The sequence below is a fragment of the Xenopus laevis genome, chromosome 8L, assembly GCF_017654675.1.
Source record: "Xenopus laevis strain J_2021 chromosome 8L, Xenopus_laevis_v10.1, whole genome shotgun sequence".
Classification (NCBI taxonomy): domain Eukaryota; kingdom Metazoa; phylum Chordata; class Amphibia; order Anura; family Pipidae; genus Xenopus; species Xenopus laevis.
In genome coordinates this window covers 10,061,275-10,085,676 of record NC_054385.1, presented here as the reverse complement: position 1 = coordinate 10,085,676, position 24,402 = coordinate 10,061,275, and the positions used below count along the sequence as shown (strand labels likewise).

The 24,402-nt window shown below is 43.9% G+C and overlaps 1 long non-coding RNA gene across 1 annotated transcript; it reads left to right on the top strand.

Moving 5' to 3' along the window:
• Positions 1-111: 111 nt before the first annotated feature.
• On the top strand, positions 112-19,564 carry LOC121397105. Its single transcript, XR_005963450.1, has 7 exons — positions 112-788; positions 1,083-1,163; positions 1,809-2,083; positions 3,893-4,074; positions 9,139-9,236; positions 10,706-10,943; positions 19,015-19,564. It is a non-coding gene; the product is annotated as an uncharacterized LOC121397105 (long non-coding RNA).
• The last annotated feature ends 4,838 nt before the right edge of the window (positions 19,565-24,402 follow it).

Sequence of the window (24,402 nt, the reverse complement as noted above, 5' to 3'; positions counted from 1 at the left end):
TTCCTGCGCTCACCTTCGTTGTGCTTTCTTCCATTCAGCTCATGTAAGCACCAAACGCAGGTTAGGATGCAGCATGTTGTATTTCACCTGCGTTCAGCACATGCATGCGTCTGTGTGAGTACAGCCGCCTTCACAATAATTGAGTGTGTCTACTCCTGTGCTCCCCTGCGGCTGAACGGAAGAAAGCGCAACTCAGGGGAGTACAGGAAAAAACCGGGCATGTGTGAGAGCCCTAAAGGAAATATTCTGATTATGGGCAGCACCGTTATATGTCTATTGCACCCATGCCTGACCCCCCTCCTCGTGTTGTGTATTGTATTTGTGGTGCTGCATTTGTGTGTGTATTTCTGATTGGAAATAAATACAGACTGCAACAGACGTCTATGGGTGGTCATTAAGTCGCATAGTTAATGATTAAAAGGGGGGATATTTACATTTATATCACTTGCTTATGAACAATATAATAGGGGGAATGGCGTCCCACTTATAGGGAGCTGCCATATTATTTACTTCCAATGAGCTAAGCCTGTAAATAACTCTGTGCATCTGTTATTAAGATATAGATATACATGCCTGTCTCTTTTACTGGGTCTGGTGTATATACAAATATTGTATTTCTGTGCCCCACTTACTTCATACTCAGGAGAGCACTATGTGAGGCTGCTGATTGGTTGTTGACCTGGCTGGGACCCTTATGTAACTCCAGCTGTTGCTGAACTACAGCTCCCAGCATTTCCTACTAACCAGGCGTGACAAGTGCCAGACAGCAGTTTGCAGTGTATGGAAGTGTGAGTACCAATGGTGATATTACAGTATATGGAAAAGAAAGTGTCACTAATTATAATGTGGCAGTCAGACTTATAATCACTGCTGGTGGAATTGCTGTACATTGAAGTGTATAATGCTGCAATGGAACTGCAGTAGTTTGCAGAGGAGCAATCACTATTTGTGGTGATTTTTGATCCCCTCCCCAATATAAAGAAGTAATGAGAAATTTAAATTTGGGCAACATAACTCTTGTCAATAAGTTGACCGTCAGTTGAAGGGTCGCTAAGCTCTTGGTTTTGTTCCTTCTCATTCAGGCTGACGTACAGACGCTGGACAGACAAGTGCAGGAGCTGAAGTTGAGACAAAGGGATGAGAAAGCTGCAATGAGGCGAATAGTAAGTACTGCTGCTGCAAACAGATCCACATTTTATTGACTGCTAGAAAGGATTTTCCAGTCTTACAAGACTCTCTGGGCTATGATGGTTGCTAGGGACCAGCTTATGCAGCAACCAGATTCAGTTATACATATATTATGCCTCCCTCAGCAAACGCTGGGTCTATTCTCTATTTTTTTCACCTGTTTACTCCCTAGGAAAGGCTGTACTTGTAATATATAATTTATTCTTTTATCCGCTCATTCAGCACTCTGGATTCTTTTTTTTTTTTTTTTTACAAGATCACAGTAAAACTGGTTAATGTAAGTGCAACATAGTGGATGTAGTAATTCGGATACAAATTGCCATGTTTTTTACTCCACAATACAGTCTTCCTTTTCTTCAGTTACAGTGCACTTAGTGCAAATCACTTACAAGTTTGTTATGGATTCAATTCTCACAGGATTTGTATCTCACTTGCACATAATTCATCACATCAGGCTGAAGGCCGGGCACAAGAAGCATTTGTGACTCTGTAGTGTCAATACAAGATCCATTTTGCTTCCAAAATAATGTTTTGCACTTGTGTGAGATCATCAATGTGGCGTATTATACTGTATGTGAGTGTTTAGATTCTCATCTTTGCTTGAACTTCCTTTGAAACAGGAGGAGGCGCCTGGCTCTGCCCTAGTCTAATAATGACACAATCTTGGAACATTTAGCCAGTGTCTCCTATTTTGTGCAGCTGCTGAAAGTCTGCTGAATGATAAATCTGCCCAAATGCTGGAGCAGTCGGCACACGGCCTAGAGAAAGAAGTGCAAGGGACCAACATCAGCAGCCCTGACACCCACAGGGAGTTTTATCTCTATGACCCCAGAACCCTGATATAGGACGTGGACCACCCATCTTGTAGAGAATCCAGCCCCAGGCAAAGCACCAGGTAAGTCTGTGCCCATTCCAGTTATTTCTATCCAGTTAGTTCAGACCAGAAATCCTGTTTTATTGTGTTTTATCAATGGCTGTGTTCAGCCACCTTTTCTTATTTGTTCAAACAAAACAGACCTTTATTTTATCTACTACATTTGGTCCATTCCATTTTGTCCATTTGCATCTTAGGGCTGCTCCAATGCATCAAGGATCCCACAGCTTCTAGGGTCATTCCACAGCCTCCAATATCTAATATGTGTCTGACCTGCCTGGTAATGTTTTATACCCATAGGTTTGGGGCACATACATTTAATCAGTAATTGAATCACTACCTGCTATTCCACACTCACACTCCCTTCCCAGAGACTAGTATCCCCACTGTTACTATAGGCACCATCTCTCCCTACTATACCTGCTATCCCACAGTCACACTCCCTTCCCAGAGACTATTATCCACTGTTACTATAGGGACCATCTCTCCCTACTATACCTGCTATCCCACAGTCACACTCCCTTCCCAGAGACTATTATCCACTGTTACTATAGGGACCATCTCTCCCTACTATACCTGCTATCCCACAGTCACACTCCCTTCCCAGAGACTATTATCCACTGTTACTATAGGCACCATCTCTCCCTACTATACCTGCTATCCCACAGTCACACTCCCTTCTCAGAGACTATTATCCACTGTTACTATAGGCACCAACTCTCCCTACTGTACCTGCTATCCCACAGTCACACTCCCTTCCCAGAGACTATTATCTACTGTTACTATAGGCACCACCTCTCCCTACTATACCTGCTATCCCACAGTCACACTCCCTTCCCAGAGACTATTATCCCACTGTTACTATAGACACCATCTCTCCCTACTGTGCGTGCCCTCTAGATTAACCCCTATGGATATCTCAGAATATCACTCTATATCATACTAAATGTTAACTCAAAGGCAAACATCTCCTTTGTAGAGTGGCATTTGGGAAAAACCACGATTTTCACTTTCTTTGCAAAATTTGGGATTTTTTACTGCTTCGATTATCTGAGCCATAACCCATCATCCATCTACTTGTTCTCTTTAGAATATTGCAGTGAGACATGTTAAAATACCAATCGGTTTGAGATTTGTAACTCGGCATTCTAGCAATTGTAAACTAGACCATACGAGGCCCCACAGCAACATCATTTTAGCGCCCACTAAATTTAGGGAATAAAATATTTGTTGTGATACTGCTGATCGGTCATTCTACATTCTATATAGTTACACCCCCTCATTCTACCCTAACCAAGATCTATTTTTAAAATAAAATTCTGGGGGGAGCAAACGTAACAGCAGGACACGGGATCCATATAATTGGTAAAGGGAATGGATCTCATAGAAAATAGTCACCTGTGTGTCACAAATCAGAAATAATTTCCCTTAGTATGGGGGTTCTATAACATGGATGGATTCTGTACATTATTGTTCTTTTGCTTTGCTTTCTGAGTACATGGGGGCAATGACTGCACAAGTATCCCTACAGAGACAGGTTTAGGCTTTGTACCCACAGGCAACTTCTTATCTGCACAATGAATATTGTGTTGTGCACTTTAACCTTCACCCCTATGGCGATAGCACCAGATATGTCTGACTATGAAAGGGAGAATGGGATCGTACCTGCTGAATTGTGCCTTATGGATAATATCCCTGTGCACTGAAATACAGTAAATATGTGTCTTGTGTTTTTACTTCCCTTTTAGAAGGATTTGTTCTTACTGCAATACATTTGAGAGTCTGTATCACTTCAAACTCAATTATATATATTTTTATCTTTCCCTCCAGCTTTGTTATGTCTGTATATGCCAGTGGATACATGAGTATACAGGCTACATTCAATGATGGGGAATGGAGGGAGATTCCCAGGAATGACCATTAGAAACAGAATCTCCAACCAGTTAATCCAGTGTGAGAATGCTTGGTGGAGCAGCTGTACCCACAGGAGGACTGACACGTGTCACTCACAGGTACTGAAGTGCTAGGTGGGGTGTAAGGAATCACACTGACATATATCATGGAAAGCAGGGTTTCTTATAAAACAAGAACATGAGTAAATTTCACGTTCATTCTTCTTTAACTTTTCTGTGTTTCTTCTCAGCTTATTCGTTCTTTTTTCATACACCCCGCCCCATCTATATGTTACCCCTCCCAAATGTGACCAGTACCCAGAATAAAGACACACACACAACAGCTTGGTGTTAAATCTGTGTAAGTCACAGTTTTATTGATAATAATTAGATAAACTGTGCTATTTGATCCTGAGGAAGGCAAAAACCTCTAGCAAGATCTGCTTCACTAGAGGAAAAAATTCCTTCCTGACCCCTTAACGGCGATCGGATTTTCTCCCAGGATCAATGCACCAAATTAAAGCAAGGGAAGCAGGGTGAGGGAAACAGAAGGGAATAGGGCAGCATACGCATTAGCACCATTAAGCTGCTAGGTGAACACTGCATTCATTTCATTCCATTGGACCTCAAGTAGCCTACAGACCCGGCTTTGCAGACTGTGAGATGGAGTAAAAAGAAATGCAGGGTCTACCGAGCAGCTTAAGGGTGCTCCTGTCTGTGAAACTATATTGCAGGTGTAAGTGGGGACACCGCTGGTGGAATTACAGTGGAGGGAATTGAAACAGAAGGGAATATGGCAGCATACACATGAGCGCCATTAAGCTGCTAGGTGAACACTGCATTCCATTCCATTCCATTGGACCGCAGGCAGACTATAGACCCGGCTTCTTAAGTCTGAGGGATGGAGTGGAAAGGAATGCAGGGTCTACCAAGTGGCTTAAGGGTGCTCCTGTCTATGGAACCATATTTTAGTTATAAGGGGGGAGCACCATATGTGGAATTATGGTGGATTAGAGTGGAGGTAGCGCTGGTGGAATTGCGAATGGCTCACTCACCTCTGTGTCATGAAGATGACTTACACAGAGGAAACTGCCGGTGGTGTTGGTGGCCGCTTGGTGGTTGTGAGGGCTGTCTGCAAAAACAAACAAAATAACGTTAAACTCAAACCACAGGTTTTTACATTAGCAAGTGATATCTCTGTAGAAATTCCATTACATTTTGGGGCATTTTAATCAGAAATATGGCAGGTACGCAAATTAACATTACTATACTAAATGCTTTTGCACTATTTCCCTCGACTTTTTGTGATCATGGGACAAGTTGCAAATCGCAGGTTTCTCTTTATTTTCAAGCCTTTTGATCAATCCCAATTCCTTGCCAAAATGATGAATATACACTTCCCATTGGTTTCTATGGCATCTCAATAGGTTTCAGTTGCGCAGGAGTTATATGTTCTTTTTGTGGTTGTTTTTCACAAAATCGCAGCATTGCAATGGATTTCAATACATCAGCCCCTTATACTTTCCATTACAAAATAGTGATATTTTAAGAAATATATTCATTAGATGCTGTACCTGGATATCTCTCCATGTTCTTCGGAGAATTGCCCTGTTTATCGCCTCTAGTATTTTATAGAGGTATCTCAGTTGGGCTTTGGCCTTCCTCTTGTCCTGCTGGAACTCGGACATCAATCTGATCTTCCACCACCTGGTGTTTCGCATGTTGTCTTTGGCCATCCAATAATCAAAGAGTGCCCATTTCATTTGGCATATGATGTCCTGCCTCATGCACTTCAAATAAAGGGCCGCCAGTGGTCCCTCAAACTCCATGATCTCACAGATCCCCTCCTTCTCCATGTAGATCCACTCTAAGCCCTAGAGAAATGTAAGAAACAAGAAGACATTAAGGTTTCCAGTAATAATGAGTAACAATTTCTTCCCTTAGGCACAATAAGCAAAGCAATATGTATTTATTACCACTAGGGGAGCTGTTACATTGATCTCTATAGACAGAGCAAATAACATGGAATCTCTCACTAGTAGGTTCTAACACTAACTATGGGAATTGTAACAGTCGGGGCAAACACTAAGCTAAACCCTGTTATATTTCTATTTAATCACATTTACATGGAAGATACACAATGTTTATCATTGGGTTATTATCCCCTTAACCCCTCGGATACCTTTATCAGCAGCCACTTTAGAGAGCATACTTACCTTCTGATTGCCTTTTATGTAAAGGTCCATGATGGCACGCAGGCCCATCTCCGACGCCCCTATAATATAAAATAGAGATTTGGGAAGGTTAGAGTTAATGTGGAGAGGTGCCATATGTATAGGGACAGCACATAGGAACAAGCACATTTACTAATAGGATTTATTTGTCATGATATTATGCCCAGCGCAATAGTAAATGAGCCCTATTTTATTGTGCTTTTCATGAACCTGTTGAACTGGAACTCTTCTAATGCTCTGATTGGCTCCCCATCTGCTCTAAATTGGATAATACATCATTTGCCCCACCCTGGAAATTTTCCAGCGGAGCCCCATGTTAGTGGTGCCCTGGAATTGGAAAACATACAGTCCAGTTTTTACTAGTGGGATAAAGTGCATTGCTGGGGTGGGGCTGTACAGTCAATTTCAGGGACAATAGTTTGTTGGGACCAACCGGGGAGGGGGGGGGGGCTGCCATGTACAGGGACAGATAAAAGATGAATCCCCTGACTCACAAATCTACAGGTGAGAATAAAGAAGAACAGTTATAGCTACATCTATAATGAGCAGCATGGCAACTCCTACAGCCAAGGGATAAGCTAATCTTACTGTTCCAAGCACATGTTATAGAGGGGGAAATACAGGAGCAGTACCTTTGTCCAGAGGATCCCAAATGGGAAGATGTTATCTCTGGCAGGGGGTCACTGAAGTCTTCTTTCTCTTCTTTCTTCTTGTCTTCTCCTTGATTCTCTCTCTCGTCTTCTTTCGATGTCTCTCACAATAGCTGTCTCTCAAATCGCTCTCTCTCTCTCAAATCACTCTCTCTCACAATATCTCTCTCTCTCTCTCAAATCGCACAGGATATTTCACTTTTTGGGGAGAAATAAGAGACTGTTAGAAGGAGCAAATAAATGGCAATGCATAAACTACAGATCCCATAATGCACTGTGAGGTCTTTACCCACTATAAGGCTATTACTGGAAGTGAGGGAGCCTGACTGCTGTTGTGTGTGCTATTTAGCTGACAAAAATGTTGGGCAACCAGGCTGTAGACTTTTATCCTTCATCTCCCATGATGCACTATAAGGGTTGACCATAAGAGGTAGGTAGCGTTTGTATTGCTTATAATGTCATGATCAGGGCTGGCTTGTAACAGGACTACAGATCCCATCATGCTCTATGATTCCTTGGTTATATCAATACAGGGCCACATTCCTATTGAATCCATTTCCCCCTGCATGTACCCAGTGTGCCTGCTTCCCATAACCAGCTCTGCTCTGATCAGTGCCCCCTGCACCCATAATGGCAGGAATCCTAAGGGCAGACATTTATTCTTCTGATTTGTGCTACTTGTCTTTCTACTTAAGCCTCTCTGAACCGTCCCCCACTCTAGTGCTGAGGCCACTGACTGTCGCTACGATGAGTGTGACCGTTGGCAAATGACCGTTGGCAAATGACAGTTAGAAAATGACCGTTGGCATTTACAGCAGAAGCAGAGAAAATTGTCTAATGGTTCAGAAAAAACTACAAAAACAAGTAAACCAAACACCCATTGCCTTAGAACTATAAGTTTTTCTGCTCTCACTCCCATTAGAGAGGAATATGGGGAGATTTTAGGCACTTTGACACCCACATGTGTTAGTAGATTGGGGGGCAGGGCTGCCATCAGAAGCCCATTTTCAGCTGATTCCCTGTATAAGTGTAATATGTAGGTGTCTGTATCCAAATAAAAAGACAAGTCAGTATTAATGGAATATATGTTCAGTGCCTCTCAACAGGCTGCAGTCCCCGTGTACAATTACAGACATGTCACATGTAAATAAAGTAATAGCCAGAGAGCACAATGGATCTTATACCATCATAGTGTATTTATTGCAGGAAAGTCATGCCAAGTTGCCTTAAATGACTCCCCCCTTTCCTGCTTGTCACACACGTCATTTGGAACAGTTTCATGACAAGCAGCTCCCCAAGCAATTAGAGTTCTAGCTAATGGGACAATTTTGGCAGCGATGGCCCCACTACCCAAGCTGCTATAAATGATGGGTGACAAAACACCCGAAATTGCCCTTTGTATCATCTAAATATGCCCCCCCTGCTCCCCGTAAATGGATCTGCTGCACTTACCTCTGAGTCCAGAAATGAAATAACGGTCATCTGTACCTGAGCCGTTACATCACCTTCCTTGCAGCTTTCAGCCAATCAGAGCTGAGCTGGGAGTGATGTCACGGAGATAAGGCATGATATCCCAGTAACTGACGGCCAATCACATGCTCAGGTACAGATCAAACTTGCACAGTCTAAAACAACACTAATAAAGTCCAAACATAAGCAGCTTTAGAAGCAGCGCCCCCATCAGATCTCCTGGGACCCCTGACTGGACTCCCCCTGTCCCCATTTAGATCTGTGTCTGTCACTGAACTACAGCTCAGCTACTAGTTATCACAGGGACTGCTGGGTAGTTTAGCAATGGCTAGAGACACAGATCAGTGAGACAGTGATGGGGCAACCACTGAGGGGGTACAGGGGGTTGTGCATTCAACGTAGGAAGTGTAACTTTAGTAGCAAATGTCACATATAGAACAAAAAGTTTGATCCTGTTGTGCCACATATTCCTGTATGTTGCACTAGCAGGGAGGATGCTGGGAGTTGTATGCCCCAGTATCTAAAATAACATCTTTTCTATCGCTGCCGGCCCAGTCCGACCCTGTATGTTGTTGATCCACCTCTTGGCTTTTGGGCTGGAAGCTGTAGCCCTGATCCAATGGACTGTTAATTGCCTATGACAATGCTGTAGCTACAATGGTGCATTATAATTGTATAATTATATAACCCTCAAACTGACTTTTATACAAAGGGAAGTATTCTTAGAAACTGTGGAATTATGGGAGATAAGCGTATGAGCTCACACTCTGGTTTGCTTCCCCTTTATCCATAGCTAAGCATGGTGTAACTCTGTCCCATTTTCTCCACAGATGAAGGAGTATCACAGAAGGCGACCACTCCAGCACCAACGGGAGGAAAGAAAAAAGAATGAGATCCTGATAACCCGGCACAGCTCTCTCCAGAGCCAGTGAGTCAAACTGCTCATTCATTGATCATCCTGCCCTGTGTATTCATAACTATCTCTCCTATTCTAGTCTCTTATTCATATCAGTGCATGGTTGCTAGGGTAATTTGGATCCTAGCAACCAGATTGCTGAAATTACAAACTAGAGAGCTGCTGTATAAAAAAAACTAAATAACCCAAAACCCACAAATAATAAAAACCAATTGCAAATTGAATATCACTCTCTATATCATACTAAAAGTTATGTTAAGGTGAACAACCCCTTTAAAGTTGAACTAAACTCCCCTTTAGCCAAATGTCCCCACTGGCCCCCCCGCCACTGCCCCCCCCGCTCAGTGTTACCCCTGAATTGTGTCCCATCTAAAAATAGTGACGCACATGCAGAGTCAGTGCAGCGGACCTCCGCATGCAGATTTCTCCAACTCTGCATGCGCCAATACGGTGCTCACATTACTGAGAATACCGTAGATGTCGCCCGTGAGCTCCGCTGCGCTGACTGTACATGTGTGTAACTATTTCTAGAGGGGACACAATTCAGGGGTAACACTGAGCAGGGCGAGGCAGGGTGGGGCTAGCAGAGCAGGGCCATTGGGGACTTTTGACTAAAGGGGGGTTTAGTTCTCCTTTAAGATCAGTGATGGGTACCTGTATAAGGAACACCTGGGAGTAGAATAAACATGGTGACTCCTCTATTTATATCCAAATACTCAATCAGGTTGTTAAATGAAAAAGGAGCACTGGGCAGGCAGAAAGGTTAAGTATCATCTCCACTGTCTTCTCTAAATGTATTAAGACTCTTGTGATAGGGCCATAATGGGGGCTGTTCCTGCTGAATCCTGGAGTTCTGCTGAAGTTCATTTCAGTCCATTTAGCAGATTTGCTGCTTTGTAACAACTCTCTCCTGTTCCGCCATATTGGAGAATGAAAGGGATCTAGGCCTTAAAGGAAAACTATACCCCCCAAACAATGTAGGTCTCTATTAAAAGATACTGAGTAAAACAGCTCATGTGTAAAACCCTGCTTCATGTAAATGAACCATTATCATAATAATATACTTTTTTAGTAGTATGTGCCATTGGGTAATCATAAATAGAAAATTGCCATTTTAAAAAATAAGGGCCGCCCCCTGAGATCGTAAGATTCACTGTGCACACATACAAACCACATGTAAGGTCACATGAGCCAATTAACAGACAGAGTTCTGCCTTTTGCTTCCTCACTTCTTCCTGTTACAGTTAGTGTTGTAGTATTTCTGGTCAGGTGATCTCTGAGGCAGCACAGATAGAGTCACGAAATGGTGGCTCAAGGCAAGAGATGTAAAAGGGCAATATTTGTGTAAATATATATTCCAGTTTGGTAAGATTCTTTAATATGTCATTCAATTTGATATAAACTATCTGTTGCTTAAGTATTCATTTTGGGGGTATAGTTTTCCTTTAACTCCCACCTGATCTCTGTTACTTTCTTTTTAGACTGAGAATCACTGCAGACAGATTTCCAGCATGAGATGCTCCAGCTACTGTTGAACTACAAATCCCACAATCCCTGGATGTTGTTGGGAGATAAGAATCCCAGGCAGCATAAAAGAAGATGATGATGATGATTGGTTGAAGAATGGGATGGTATATTCCATTGTGTCTCACAGCAGGGGGGGTCATTGATGGTAATGTTCCAGCCATGAGACGTCTATTCCATTTATGAAACACAAAGGTAAAATTCAACCATTATTCATTATATTCTCCTAAAATCCCAGCTTGAAGGTCAGTTAAAGTGAGATTTGGGTAAAAGCTAATAGTTACATACGACTGTAACCTTGTTATGAGCAAAGGGGGTAGGTGAAATGTTGGGTCTTAAAGAGGGGCTTGAAGTCTAAACTCCACTGATCTAGAGATACTGCTCCTTATTTCTGTAGGTAGAGAGCAGAGCAGGCAGTAACCCTTTCACCATTTCACATTATCTCTGTCCATATATATTAGGTACCTACCTAGTACTACCAACCTCTATTTCTGCAGGGGAATTAGAGCAGAGCAGGCAGTAACCCTCAGTTCCCTGTATAACTCAGCCTGCAGCCTTGTGCCTTTATATGGCCAGAGAACCCCCTCAGTGACTTCTCATATCCTTATCATTTACAGTAGGGGGTACATTATCCCTTATAATACATAAGTGATACTCAGAGTTCCCTGTATAACTCAGCCTGCAGCCTTGTGCCTTTATATGGTGACATAACCCCCTCTGTGACTTCTCATATCCTTATCATTTACAGTGGGGGTACATTATTCCTTGTAATACACAAGTGATACTCAGAGTTCCCTGTTTAACTCAGCCTGCAGCCTTGTGCCTTTATATGGTCAAATAACCCCCCTTTGTGACTTCTCATATCCTTATCATTTACAGTAGGGGGTACATTATCCCTTATAATACATAAGTGATACTCAGAGTTCCCTGTATAACTCAGCCTACAGCCTTGTGCCTTTATATTGTCAAATAACCCCTCAGTGACTTCTAATATCCTTATCATTTACAGTGGGGGTACATTATCCATTATAATACATAAGTGAAGTTTAGTGTTCCCTATATAACTCAGCCTGCAGCCTTGTGACTTTATATGGTCACAGAACCCTTCAGTGATTTCTCATATCCTTATCATTCACAGTAGGGGGTACATTATCTCTTATAATACATGAGTGATACTCAGAGTTCCCTGTATAACTCAGCCTGCAGCCTTGTGACTTTATATGGTCACAGAACCCCCCTTAGTGACTTCTCATATCGTTATCATTTATAGTAGGGGTGCATTATCCCTTATTATTATTATTATCCCTTATTATACATGAGTGATACTCAGAGTTCCTTGTATAACTCAGCCTGCAGCCTTGTGCCTTTATATGGTCACAGAACAACGCCTCAGTGACTTCTAATATCCTTATCATTTACAATGGGGGGTACATTATAATACATGAGTGGTAGTCTGAGTTTCCTGTATAACTCAACCTGCAGCCTTGTGTCTTCATATGGCCTTATAACCCCTCACTAACTTCTAATATCCTTATCATATACAGTAGGGGGTACATTATCCTTTATAATACTTGAGTAATTCTGAGAGTTCCCAGTATAACTCAGCCTGCAGCCTTATTACTTTATATAGTCACAGAATCCCTCAATAACTTCTAATATCCTTATCATACACAGTAGGGGGTATATTATCATTTATAATACTTGAGTAATTCTGAGAGTTCCCTGTATAACTCAACCTGCAGCCTTGTGCCTTCATATGGTCACAGAACCCCTCAGGGACTTCCAATATCCTTATCATTTACAATGGGGGGTACATTATAATACATGAGTGGTAGTCTGAGTTCCCTGTATAACTCAACCTGCAGCCTTGTGTCTTCATATGGCTTTAATCCCTCAGTGACTTCTAATATCATTTACAGTAGGGGTACATTATCCCTTATAATACACAAGTGATGCTTAGAGTTCCCTGTATAACTCAGCCTGCAGCCTTGTGCCTTTATATGGTTAGAGAACCCCCTCAGTGACTTCTGATATCCTTATCATTTACAGTAGGGGGTATATTATCCCTTATAATACATGATTGATACTCAGAGTTCACTGTATAACTCAGCCTGCAGCCTTGTGCCTTTATATGGTCACAGAACAACCCCTCAGTTTCTTCTAATATCCTTATTATTTCAGTCAGAGGAGCTGAAATCTCATGTAAAGCAATTGGCTCTCCAGGTAAATGTATCCTAGATTCACCCAGCTTTTTGTTTTTCACTGTCCAGGCAAAATTCTGCAAAATAATTTAGAAGAAAATTTATTTTTTTTCCACTGACAACAAATTGATTTTTATTGATAAAAAAAAATGAAAAATGTGTTTTCTCTAGTCGGCCCTCCTGTCAGTGCAGACGTAGTGGTTATGTTATCCTTCACCTCTGGAGGCAGGACAGAAACTGTTGACTCCTGGCCCCTCCTCCTGTTATAAGGGCTGGCTCCACCTCCACTCCTCAGTTCTTTGTCCTGCCTCAGGAGGTTATGGACAGATAAATTCTTTTCTTTCAATCTCTTTTATTTTTTAGTGATTTTTACTTTCTACAAGCAATGAGGATTCTACATCAGTTATGGGACATGCTGAACTGTTCCCTTGATGCAAGTTTCCAACCTGAGCCTGCTACAACGCAGATTTTGACGGCTCCAACTGGCCATAGGTGACATGCAGAGCTGTCACAGGCACACAACCTATAGGGTATGCAGAGCTACCCGCTATGTTCACTAGGTTGTTCTATAATTATCGAGATTAGATCAGAGAGTGATCAGTGCAGCAAGTATTCTTTGCACAGGGTAGGTATTCACAGAGTCGCATGGTCTTTAGACGCGCGCAAGTACTACCTGTGTCCTCTTGCTAGTTTTAGTACCTTCCTAGTGGTCCCTAATCTTCTGCATGGAGGGAAAAGCAGCAGTATGTGGGATCGCGGTAATGGCCGGTTGACTAGCAACAGACCTCGCCGCATAGACGCGCCAACGGCTCTTCGCGGCGTTGGCGCACTGACGTCATCAGTACGGGCCGCACATGTATCTCTATACGCACCACGCCAGTGTTTCGCGCCAAGGCATAGGCGCATCCATGTTATCAGGCGCGGTCGCTCTTTCTCACTGCGGCTCACACACCAGCTCTAGTGTGGGTGCAGGTTAATTCAGTGCAACCTTTTCCAACAAATTATTCCACTAATCACGGAGACCATCAGCAGGGACAACTTGTGACACTCTTAGCTACCAGCTTACAGAAACGTTTCTTCCCCAGGGGTGAGTGGATTCGTTTTTGTTTTTGAACACATTCAACAACCATGGAAAAATCAGACTCACTAACAGAATTGAGAGCTGATATACAGTCCATTAAAAAGACAAAAAAAAACAGAAAAACTACCAAAGTGCAAAACCTGTAGACATTCCTTACGGAGATCAGAGAGAAATTATTGCTCTGACTGTAAAGCCAACAAAAATGCAGAGGCCCAGGGACCACCTATTTTATCACCACAATATACCCTGTCTCAACCACCCCCTGACCCAGCCAACTCAGATGACAGACGGTCATCTCCTGGACCCATTTTGTCTTCATCACAACCACCTACTCCACTGCAGGTCACTGGGGATGCTTCTCCAGTGCCACCCTGGAACCAACCAAGCTCCTCAAATCCAGTCCCGCCACAATTTGGGGACTTCTTACAATGGATCATGAAATCCGTTCAGCCTTTTCCAACAGCCTCTTCTGACAATGCTCAATCAGGCAAACAAAACAAAAAGCGTAAAGCCGCACTTACATTAGACTCCACTTCAGATTCAGAAGAAGGGTTAGCTTCAGACTCGGATCAGGAAGACATTCCCTACTTACAGAAAGACTTGTCTGATCATTCTACTGAGTCTGATTCCGAAGATGAACGCATTCAAACTACAAATCCAGAAGTCACTAAAAAGTTGCTTAGGGAAATGATGCAAACACTGGAGATTAAAGATGAAACGGTGGCACTATCTAAGGCCGACAAGTTGTTAGGCGTCCAGAAAAAATCTAAATTAGCCTTTCCAGTGTTCAATTCAATCACACAAGCAATTGAAACTGAATGGAATCAACCAGATAGACGGATTGCTCTCACTCAACGTTTTTTCAAAACATATCCAATTCCGGAAGAATACCACAAGAAGTGGGAAAAAGCCCAGAGAGTTGATTCAGCGGTAGCACGCCTGTCCAGACACACGGCCTTACCGGCTGAAGAAGCGGCCTTTAAGAATCCCTTAGATCGCCACATGGAATCTACTCTTAAGCGGTCCTATGTCCAAGCAGCAGCAATTCTCAGGCCGGCTATTGCTTCAGCGGGTTTAGCCCGTACAGCACAACATTGGGCTCAGGAACTTGCCACCCATCCACCATCTTCGGCACTTGCACTACAGTCAGAAGTTAACAAACTCGTTACCACATTCTCCTTCCTTGCCGAATCAGCCATGGAAGTTACCAGGTTAGCAGCAAAAGCAACAGAGAATACCGTTGTAACACGACGTGCCTTATGGCTCAAACACTGGTCAGGCGACACGGCTTCCAAGATGAGACTGTTGTCACTTCGCTTCACAGGCGAATCCCTTTTTGGTCCGGATCTTAAACAGATAATATCGGATGTCACTGGAGGGGAAAAGCACTTTCCTTCCCACGGGAAAAAAACCACGATTTGACCATTCTACTGGATTCCCAAATAGAAAAAATTGGTCCCCCCAATCCCGGCCCTTTCGGTCGGCATTCAGACCAACGCCCTCCGACCAGACGAACAAGCGCACCAGACCACCTTGGCACCAGCAGGCACGAACCAACGTCAAGAAACCTATCCCCAATAGACCACATCTGCCTGACTCGGCCCTCCAAGGACACAATCAGGTGGGCGGCAGGTTACAGAGATACTTAGGCGCTTGGCAAACACACGTCACAGATACTTGGGTCCTCACCATAATCCATCAAGGTTACCGGATTCCTTTCACACATCTTCCCATCAACAGATTCCGTATTTCATCGACTACTCCCAACCGAGCGCCGTTACTCCAACGGGCGGTCCAATCCTTACTGCAGGTGGAAGTGATACAATTGGTACCACAAACTCAACGTTTTCGAGGGTTTTACTCCAATCTATTTTTAGTCAGAAAAAAAGACAGCTCATTCAGGCCGGTGCTAAACCTCAAGGCCCTCAACACCTTGGTCTCCAGTCAAAAATTCAAAATGGAGTCCATTCGATCAGTGATTGCGACTATGGAACCAAACTACTTCATGACATCCATAGACCTTTAGGATGCGTATCTTCACGTGCCCATTTGTCCAGCATCCCGCCGTTACCTCCGTTTTGCTATAGGCGACCTTCATTACCAGTTTACTGCCTTGCCCTTTGGACTTTGTACTGCACCACGAGTTTTTACCAAGGTTCTAACACCAGTGATAGCCTACCTCAGAATGTTAGGAATCAAAATCCTACCTTACCTGGACGATCTACTCATTTCAGCCCCTTCGGCATCCCAGGTAACCATAGACACTCACTCCTGCCTCCAGGTGTTATCACAACACGGCTGGCTAATAAACTACCGCAAAAGTGCACTTCAACCAACCCAGACCATCCGATTTCTGGGTCTGGACTTCAACTCCCGACTGCAGCGAGTATTCCTACCTCAAGACAAGGTGGACAGACTAGTTCACGCAACCACAAAATTCAAAACATCTCAGACGAATTCAGCAGAAGGCTGTCTCCGTCTCCTGGGCTTCATGGTGTCTGCCCTGGAAGCAATCCCGTTCTCCAGATTCCACCTTCGCCCACTTCAGAACAATTTTCTGGGTCAGTGGAACAAAAACCACAAGAATTTGAACCAACTCATCACCATATCCAGCTTAACGCTTCAGAGTTTGGAGTGGTGGATGAATCCAGCCAACCTCCAGTGGGGCAGAAGTTGGGCTCCCCCCCAGTGGGAAATCGTAACTACAGATGCCAGTCTCACCGGCTGGGGAGCGGTTTATCGCAACCACACCTTACAGGGCACTTGGAGTCCGGGAGAAGCTGCCTTACCGATCAACATTCTGGAACTCCGAGCGATCGCCTTAGCCCTAGAGGGTTGGACCCCATTCCTACGGTGCCAAGCCGTCCGGGTGCAATCCGACAACGCCACGGCAGTGGCATATGTCAATAAACAGGGCAGCACACGCAGCAGATTGGCAATGCAGGAGGTGTCCAGGATATTACAGAGCTCACAGTGACCAACCTTTCTGCGGTCTTCATACCAGGAATACTGAATTGGGAGGCAGATTACCTGAGCAGAACTACGCTCGACCACGGGGAATGGTCGCTCAACGATGCTGTGTTCCAACAATTAGTGAACAAATGGGGCACTCCACAAATCGACATGTTAGCCTCCAAGCACAAGCACAAACTCCCTCTATATTGTGCCAGAACAAAAGATCCGAGAGCGGCGTTCGTCGACGCCTTGGTCATCCCTTGGGACTTCCACACAGTGTACGCATTTCCACCCCTGGCCATCCTCCCCAGGGTGATCTCCAAACTAAAGCAAAGCAATGCCACCACTATTCTGATAGCACCCGACTGGCCGAACAGAGTGTGGTACACGGATCTAATTCGACTGTCTGTATCCAAACCGTGGCGATTGCCGGAACGTCCAGACTTGCTCACTCAAGGACCAATCAATCACCCCAACTTGCCGTTGCTGTGTTTAACGGCGTGGCTATTGAGAGCGACTGGTGGACCCAGCAGGGGTACTCACAGTACGCAATAGACATTTTGCTTCAAGCTCGCAAACAGTCCACAACTAAAGCATATCATAAAGTGTGGAAGACTTTTTTAACGTGGTGCCGCCATCGTGGTTCCCACTGGGACGATACTTCGCCTGCTGTTGTCATTGAGTTCCTCACTGATGGTTTCAGGAAAGGCCTTGCTCTCCGAACTCTTAAATCGCAGGTCTCAGCTCTAGCAGTTTTAACTCATGAACGTTGGGCTGACAAACCGGAAATTCAACAATTTTTTAAGGGTGTTGCACGAAAGCGTCCACCACTTAGACAGCCACTTTCTACCTGGGACTTACCACTCGTGCTCCGTGCCCTACAAAAACCGCCTTTTGAACCACTCGTATCCTGTGACCTCAAGTGGTTATCCCTTAAAGTTGCCTTCCTAGTGGCCATCACGTCCGCTAAGCGAGTGTCTGAATTGGCTGCCCTTTCCTGTAGGGAACCCTGGATTTCTTTCCATACCGACAAGGTTGTACTTCGAACACTGCCAGGGTTCTTACCAAAAGTCGTGTCCGATTTCCACATCAATCAGGACATTGTTTTACCATCCTTTTGCCCTCGACCAGCCAATGATCGTGAACAACTTCTTCACACCCTGGATGTAGTGCGGGCGCTGAGAATCTACGTTAAAAGGTCATCGTCTTACAGACGTGCTGACTCTCTATTTGTCTCGTATGCGGTATCCCACAAGGGACTAGCCGTTTCCAAGAGGACGATTGCTCGGTGGTTGGTAGAGACTATAAACACAGCTTATGATTTCGACCACCAGCCAAGACCTTTATCAGTCAAAGCTCACTCCACCAGGGCACAGAGTACATCCTGGGCACTACAGAATCTGGCAACTGCCGAACAAATTTGCAAGGCAGCCACTTGGGCTTCACCGAATACCTTCATTAAGTTTTATAAGTTAAATGTTTTTGCATCACAAGCGGCTGTGTTTGGCCGAAAAGTTCTACAAGCTACAGTGGCACACTGACTGTCAATTTCAGCTACACAGTTTACAGTTTTTTTTACCCACCCTAATTGGGGACAGCTTTTGGACATCCCACTACGTCTGCACTGACAGGAGGGCCGACTAGAGAAAAAGGGATTTTGTACTCACCGAAAAACCCTTTTCTAGTAGGCCCGAACTGTCAGTGCAGTAAGTCCCACCCAGGCTGATTTTAGTATGGGTTCCGGACATCTTTTTCGCTATCTTTCTGCCTGTTGTCTCTTGCTCTTCTTTCTATCTATCTACTGTCTCCACCAGCTGAGCTTTTCAATCGAACTGAGGAGTGGAGGTGGAGCCAGCCCTTATAACAGGAGGAGGGGCCAGGAGTCAACAGTTTCTGTCCTGCCTCCAGAGGTGAAGGATAACATAACCACTACGTCTGCACTGACAGGAGGGCCTACTAGAAAAGGGTTTTTCGGTGAGTACAAAATCCCTTTTTTTTGTGTCTGTGTTCTCACATTGTGTTGTTCTAGGTGTGCCTACTCTTCCATCTGCTGGCACGGTGCATAGCCTTGCTTGTGATGCTGCCACTGTTGTACCTCCACCTGTCACTACTAACACATTCCAGGCCCCACAACCACATCATGAGCAGTGCCTTTCTAGGCAGCCTGGAGCTAAAGAGTAACACAAATGCACTCACTTGCTGCACTTGACTTGTGTTGTCATGGAAACAGTGGCAGTTTGTACAAACCAGGGAGGCCTTTCCCAGATCACCCATTGGAAGTGGTGTTGGGCTCTCAGATCTCTCTCAGGAACACTCGTGGCAAACCTGTCCCTTTTTGGCTTCACTCGCACAAACACACGTACCCTGTGAGGTGACTATTTACCCAGCAGCCTCATTTGGGAGCACATTGAAAATCTATTCTGCCATCAGTTTGAAACTCAATGAGAATCCTCATTGTCTCCTCCTGTTCTCACTTGCAGGGCAGTATAAATGACCCAGATTTGCTAAACCACTGTAATGTTGGCAATACTTTCCCTTTAAATGTGACAGGACTGCAGGCTTACATAGATCTTCTCTTTGTGCAGATATGAAGGGGGCGTGGGAGCTCCCACCAGCAACAGGTCACCTGCTCCCCATACAATGATGTCAATAACTGGAGGATTGAGAAGGACCTTGCACAGTAAAGTGAGAGTGGGGATGTATTTCATTCAGAGTTTAACTTGAGAAGGAGAATCTGATTACATTTCCGGAAGTGGTTGCAGAGAAAGCTTTGAACAGTTACCACCAAAGCCTGGTGTGGAACATGGAGGAGCACAGAGGGGAGTCAGTACCACTTATCTTTTCCCACCTCTCCACCAGACTCAGATTCAGCTCTTGGACAACCCAGTGATATTCTGCCAACCTCAGTGCCCTGACTTACTCTGCTTTACTGATTTTCTACCTACTGCACCAGCGGAGAAGGATCTACTACATCCCACACGGTCTGATCAGAGCAGAGGGATTATGGGAGATTATACCCAAGTAATATGTTGGTATGTATGTATGGAAGCAACTACCTGCCCACCAAAATGGTGCTGCTGCTGCTGCCATGTGGGTGAGACCTTAATTCTGCTTGTTTGTCTGCGCGTCAGAGAAAGAGTGTGAGTGAGTGAGCATTACAGTGCAGTAAGTGTGCCCGTGGCTACCTGTGGCTGCTGCACCGAGTTAACCCTCCAGATGCCACTGTCGGGCTGAATGCAGAATTTATTCTGATTTCCCGGTGCCTCCCACCTGTAATTCACTTGTGGGAATTGTAGTTCAGAGGAGTCTCTCTCACTCCTTCTCTCATTCTGCACAGGGCCACCAGCATGTGGGCACAGTTCCTGCTGCTGTCGCTGACTCTGCTGTCGCTGGAGAAGGATAAAGGAGCCACCGGATAAGAAGCCACCGGAGGGGGGTGAAAAAGTATTTGCTGCTGAATTTTAGAGGTAAGTTTCACTGAACCCCAATGTTTCTTTTTCCCTTGGCCACCAATGTCTTCAACTTTCAGTATGGGTCCTGTTCACTAATGTATGTATGCAGATGTGGTTATGTCTCTTTCATCTTTTCAGTACATATGGTCTGGCCTACATAGTACATACATGTGTCAGTTAGACCCAGGGTTCATTTATTAAGTGGAAGGCAAAGTGCAGAGAACAAGTGCAGGCCACCATTATTGCACACTGTCGTCATTATATCACTATTCATTATTTAAATTGGTACAGGTCACCTCTCCCCACACGGAGCAGTTGCTTCATGAATACAGATCTGCTTGCTTCTCCTTGCACCCCTTATCCATCTCCTACCTTGTACCCCATGGACTTTGGTCAGTTTGGGAATCAGATAGGTGTATAAATATAATCTGCCAGTACATCATTTTGCTCAGTTCAGGGGGTTTTGGCAGATAAGTAAATAGAGAAGCTGCTGTTTGAACAAAAGATCAGCACAACAGAAAGCCGACCCTCATACGTGTTCCTTCTGTTTGACCTGAAAATACACCTGAATGGCTCGTCTATGGCTGACTTTAGTCAAGAGGGGGGTAAAATCCTAACTAGGCCTAATGCACAACATCATATGGAGGTGGGACGGCCGGCAATGGAAGACAAGCGCTGTGGGTAGATCACAGGACTCAGTACAGGAGATATAGTGTTAGGTGCAGCAACCTTGTACATTAATACTCATTTTTATTAACATCTGTGTATCTGGGGCTTTACATATATCCACTGAAATCTCTGTATATCCATTAAGATACCAATCCACTTCTAAGTAGGGTTCTACATTCATTATTGTATGGACAGTGCCACCATTCTAATACATCTTTCAGTTGGCAGATCTTGCAGTGCACCCCAATTCCACACTGTACCCTGCCCATTATATGTTAATAGAGGGGAGATCATTGAATCACTTTCCCCTTGTGTTTCCCCTGTTTCTAGCCTGGAATATCTGGAAAAATAAGTATTTACTAACAACCTCACCACCCACTGCCCAGTTCAACACTACCAGCCGCTGACTGATTGGACCTCACCACGGTGCTACTTCCTGTCTCCATTCAGACCTCGGTGATGCACACACCTGGGACATGTCTATACTTTTCTGGGTTTGTGCCTTTAACAGACCAATTAAAGGGCGGTTCACCTTTAAGTTAACTTTAAGCATGTTATAGAATGGCTAATTCTAAGTAACTTTTTAATTGGCCTTCATTTATTCTTTTTTTTATAGTTTTTGAATCATTTGTCTTCTTCTTCTGACCCTTTTCAGCTTTCCAATGGGGGGTCACTGACCCCCATCTCAAAACAAATGCTCTGTAAGGCTACACATTTACTGTTATTGCTACTTTGTATTATTCCTCTTTCTATTCAGTCCTCTCCTATTCATATTCCTTTCTCTTATTCAAATCAAAGCATGGTTGCTAGGGGAATTTGGACCCTAGTAACCAGATTGCTGAAATTCTAAACCAGACAGCTGCTGAATAAAAAGCCAAATAATTAAAAAAACACAAATAATAAAAAAATGAAAACCAATTGCAAATTGTCTCAGAATATTACTTTCTATATCATACTAAATGTTAACTCAAAGGTGAACAAACCCTTTATAGAGGGGCATTTGGGAAAATGTCACTTTCTTTGCAAAATTTGGGATGTTTTACTGCCTCGATCATCTGAGCCATAACCCATCATCCATCTACTTGTTCTCTTTAGAATATTGCAGTGAGACATGTTAAAATACCAATCGTAATGTAAGATTTGTAACTCTGCATTCTATCAATTGTAAACTAGACCATACGAGGCCCCAAAGCAACATCATTTTAGCGCCCACTGACTTTAGAGAATAAAATATTTATTGTGATACTGCTGATCAGTCATTACCCCCCCCCCAACAGTGACAGGGTCTACTTTCTATATAGTTACACCCCCTCATTCTGCCCTAACCAAGATCTGTTCTTAAAATAAAATTCTGGGGGGAGCAAAAGTAACAACAGGATACGGGATCCATATAATTGGAAAAGGGAATGGGTCTCATAGAAAATAGTCACCTGTGTGTCACAAATCAGAAATAATTTCCCTTAGTATGGGGGTTCTATAGCATGGATGGATTCTGTACATTATTGTTCTTTTGCTTTGCTTTCTGAGTACACGGGGGCAATGACTGCACAAGTATCCCTACAGAGACAGATTTAGGCTTTGTACCCACAGGCAACTTCTCATCTGCCCAATGAATATTGTGTTGTGCACTTTAACCTTCACCCCTATGGTGATAGCACCAGAAATGTCTGACTATGATATGGATAACATCCCTGTGCACTGAAATACAGTAAATATGTGTCTTGTGTTTTTACTTCCCTTTTAGAAGGATTTGTTCTTACTGCAATACATTTGAGAGTCTGTATCACTTTAAACTCAATTATATATATTTTTATCTTTCCCTCCAGCTTTATTATGTCTGTATATGCCAGTGGGTACATGAGTATACAGACTACATTCAATGATGGGGAATGGAGGGAGATTCCCAGGAATGACCATTAGAAACAGAATCTCCAACCAGTTAATCCAGTGTGAGAATGCTTGGTGGAGCAGCTGTACCCACAGGAGGACTGGCACGTGTCACTCACAGGTACTGAAGTGCTGGGTGGGGTGTAAGGAATCACACTGACATATACCATGGAAAGCAGGGTTTCTTATAAAACAAGAACATGAGTAAATTTCACGTTCATTCTTCTTTAACTTTTCTGTTTCTTCTCAGCTTATTCATTCCATTTTCACACATCCCGCCCCGTCTATATGTTACCTCTCCCAAATGGGACCAGTACCCAGAATAAAGACACACACACAACAGCTTGGTGTTAAATCTGTGTAAGTCACATTTTTATTGATAATAATTAGATAAACTGTGCTATTTGATCCTGAGGAAGGCAAAAACCTCTAGCAAGATCTGCTTCACTAGAGGAAAAAATTCCTTCCTGACCCCTTAACGGCGATCGGATTTTCTCCCAGGATCAATGCACCAAATTAAAGCAAGGGAAGCAGGGTGAGGGAAACAGAAGGGAATAGGGCAGCATACGCATTAGCACCATTAAGCTGCTAGGTGAACACTGCATTCCTTTCATTCCATTGGACCCCAAGTAGCCTACAGACCCGGCTTTGCAGACTGTGGGATGGAGTAAAAAGAAATGCAGGGTCTACCGAGCAGCTTAAGGGTGCTCCTGTCTGTGAAACTATATTACAGGTGTAAGTGGGGGCACCGCTGGTGGAATTACAGTGGAGGGAATTGAAACAGAGGGGAATATGGCAGCATACACATGAGCGCCATTAAGCTGCTAGGTGAACACTGCATTCCATTCCATTCCATTGGACCGCAGGCAGACTATAGACCCGGCTTCTTAAGTCTGAGGCATGGAGTGGAAAGGAATGCAGGTCTACCAAGTGGCTTAAGGGTGCTCCTGTCTATGGGACCATATTTTAGTTATAAGGGGGGAGCACCATGTGCGGAATTATGGTGGATTAGAGTGGAGGCAGCGCTGGTGGAATTGCGAATGGCTCACTTACCTCTGTGTCATGAAGATGACTTACACAGAGGAAACTGCCGGTGGTGTTGGTGGCCGCTTGGTGGTTGTGAGGGCTGTCTGCAAAAATAAACAAAATAACGTTAAACTCATACCAACAGGTTTTTACATTAGCAAGTGATATCTCTGTAGAAATTCCATTACATTTTGGGGCATTTTAATCAGAAATATGGCAGGTACGCAAATTAACATTACTATACTAAATGCTTTTGCACCATTTCCCTCGACTTTTTGTGATCATGGGACAAGTTGCAAATCGCAGGTTTCTCTTTATTTTCAAGCCTTTTGATCAATCCCAATTCCTTTCCAAAATGATGAATATACACTTCCCATTGGTTT